Raw genomic sequence first — 3,552 nt, 5'->3', positions numbered from 1 at the left:
TTTTGTTTTAATTACTTATGTACATGGAGAGTATTGGTGATTCATTGTTGGATTTTCAGCAGATGTTGTGTCTTCAAAGGAAGAAAATAAGTCTTTTGTCTAATTTTCAAGGAAAGTCTGACTTCAAAATATTTAATGAAATTTTACAAAATTTTGGAATGAAATAAATCATGCATCATGCTGAAAGGTATTGTCTTTGCTGTGTAGTTAGTACTACTGTAGATGTGACATTTCAGCTGCAAGAGCTCTGTTGAAGGTAGATCAGGATGAATAGGAGCATGTCAGTTGTGGCCTGTTGAGGGTTTTGGCTGTTGTTAGCACAGTTAACACCTTTTGTTACATGTGATAACTGTTGCCATAGTTACAGGCAGTGATAGATGGTTTAAGACCCTTGTCAGATTCTCATATCATCAACCATGCTGTGCACCCCATCTTGTGTGGTTACCATGAAGACAGGTATTGCGAGTGATCAGCAGTTTAACACCAACAGTCTATTTTGATCGCAAGAGGTGGTGACTCGCTTAATTACATGTTTTGGGGGACTGAATAATTGCTGTTGTATAATCTGTGGATAGCCTGCTTCTGAGAACCATGTTATCAGTTCACTGTATTAGCGTTTGTAATGCTGCACTCTGTAATATTCCTGCTATGTGACAGTAGTGCGTAAATAATCAACCCTGGACCAGACAGTTCAGTAATTGGCATCATTAATATCAATCTGTGAAATTGTGATATGTGTCTTCTTTAATCTTTAAGCCATGAATGAGGATATATGGTATGACTTGGTGACATATGGTCATACAGTTTGGATTTTTGCACACAGGTTAATAATAAACCTGCTGAATTTGAAGTTTCAGTAACATGTCAAACTGGACCATGTTACGTTTCATTTTTTTCAGAATTGAAGTAATAATGTAATTACTCAGAACAGAAAATGTTTTGCATGCAGAACATCTTGGTAGAAAATACAATGCATGAAATGTAGATTTATTTGTATGAAATTCCTATATCTTTTCCTTGATGTGATGAAGGGGCAAGGAATAGCCCAGAAACGTGAAAACAATAAAGAAAAAGTTGACATCCATAACATTTTGCCGCATATTAGAATACCAACTTCTAAATGCCTCTGAAGAACCTTGATGTGAACACACTGAAATTCTAACCCAGTACTTCACAGGTCCGCAGAATGTGTTTAACACCACATATTAGATTGGTACATCTGTTTCCTTCACTGCAACACGGAGTGGGGGACTAAGTATTCAGGGGCGTCTGTAGGTATGTACGTCCCGATTCTTGTTGACACAATGTCATGAACTATTGTACCCAATATGTTCAAATTTGGTGACAGCCTACATTGGGGGATTACACAGACATTAGTCTTGGTTACCTTCACCTTATTTTCAAGGTCACCATGACACGCTGGCCACTTTTCAGATTCTTGTACTCAATACCTTCAAATTTGGTGACAGCCCACATTGGGGTATTACGCAGACACCAGTCTAAGTAAACTTAGTCGCAGTACATTTCGTTATGCTCCACAGCTGTGTCTAACAAAACATGGGATGTCACGTCAGGCAACCTTTGAGACTGACCAATCAGAACACAGCTTACCAAATCGCCAAAGTGGACATTTGCACATACCTTTTGAACTTTTTATTTCGGAAAGATTCGTACTTGAACGATTCCGAAAGCTATTTAGGGTACGAACGCTTCCGGGTGCTGAGCACTTACAACCGTGACAATGGGCGAGTGAACAGTCGCTGAAAATTGTGTTTTGGGTTATTCAAGGATGTCATGCAGAAATACTACCTAATGGTAACCCTGTTAACAGAATCTTCAAAGCGTACATACAAGTCAAATAACTGTTAAGTGCATATTTTTATCCCCCCCCCCCCGACATGTAATGCGTTTTTTGTGATTTCTTATTTTCTTGGTCTCCATGGAAATGTGTCGGACTTTGTCTCAGAATTGAGGAATGGGCTTCGTTCTCAGAGCACAACTTGAAAACCATTTCATATCTTTCAACAGTTCTTGGCAGATACATGAGACAGATCTTGAAATTGTGACTTTGTGCTCTCCGAAGCACAACTCAAATACTTTTACATATCTTTCTGCAAAACTTGGCAGATATGTAGTCGAGACCCTAAAGTGGTGCCTTAAGCTATTTACAGACTTTTGTGATTTATCATCATCTCAGTTTCCATGGAAACGATTCTTAGTCTCAGTCTCAAAATGAAGGGATAGGCTTCGTTTCCAGAGCACAAGTTGAAACTATTTAATATCTTACAGCAAAACTTGGCAGATATTTGAGGCAGACCACAAAGTGGTGCCTTTTTTTTATTTACAGTGTTTTGGCATTTGTATTTTTTTCCACTGAAACAATTCTGACATAGTCTTGAAATGGAGGTATAGGCTTTGTTTCCAGAGGACACCTCGAAAACCATTTGATGTCTTTCAACAGATCTTGGCAGATATACGAGACAGATCTTGAAATGGTGCCTTTTGCTGTTTACAGATATATGGCATTTATATTTTTCATGACTTTCATGGAAACGATTCAAACTTAATCTAAGGAAACATCAAGTAACTCTCAGGTGATTTGTCCTTTAAAATACATGGGGGCTGGGGAGATATGTTAAACTCAGTGGTGGAGTGTAACAAATAACAGTAAGACTAAGTTTATTTAAAATGCGCAGACATCAGCCAGTTTTGGTGACCATGACTTTATTTGCAAGGTCACAGTGGCACTTAGGTCACTTTCCAGTGAATGAGTGAGTGAGTTACGATTTAAAGTCACATCGGCACTATTTCAGCCATATCGTGACGAGAACATTCATCAATGAAAACGACTATTGTGTCCATTATAAAACCTGTCAACGAAGGACAGTAAAACAACTAGGATATCACAATTAGCATTAAAACTAGTGTGGAAAGGTAAAACTGATACAGTTATATGGACAATACAATAGGTCTCTTTCCAGACTTTTATTGAGGCGATATCTCATGCACTACTGGCCCCAATATCTTCAAATTTGGTGAAGATCTAAATTTGGGGACCAAGCAAACACCAGTCAGTTTTGGTAACCTTGACCTTATTTTCAAGGTCACCATTAGACTTTGGCCACTTTTCAGATTCTCAAATTTGGTGACAGCCTACATTGGGGGATTGCGCAGTCAGTTTTGGTGAGTTCTGCTTATTTAGTTAGGTCTGCAGGTTACACCCAGCATAAAGCAAAACCTCCCGTTTGACAAAGTTTCTTTACCTAAAATCGATCTTCAGCAACACATAGGTGACTAATCATATTGTCATGTCATCGGTTCCCAATTGTGTAGATCGATGCTCATGTTATTGATCACTGGATTGTTTGGTCCAGACTCGATTACGTACAGACCACCACTGGAAAATGGCTGCATACCACTAAACTCAGTCATTACGATGGAGACGAAGAAATCTGGACGTGTGAATGGATTTTGCAAGCTATGAAAGCTTTAACTTAATGGATACAGGATTTTCCTCTGTCCAAACCAACTCCACTGAACAAATTACTGCCA

The sequence above is a fragment of the Haliotis asinina genome, chromosome 1 (assembly GCF_037392515.1).
Source record: "Haliotis asinina isolate JCU_RB_2024 chromosome 1, JCU_Hal_asi_v2, whole genome shotgun sequence".
Taxonomy (NCBI): domain Eukaryota; kingdom Metazoa; phylum Mollusca; class Gastropoda; order Lepetellida; family Haliotidae; genus Haliotis; species Haliotis asinina.
Note: the sequence above shows the minus strand (reverse complement) of the source record.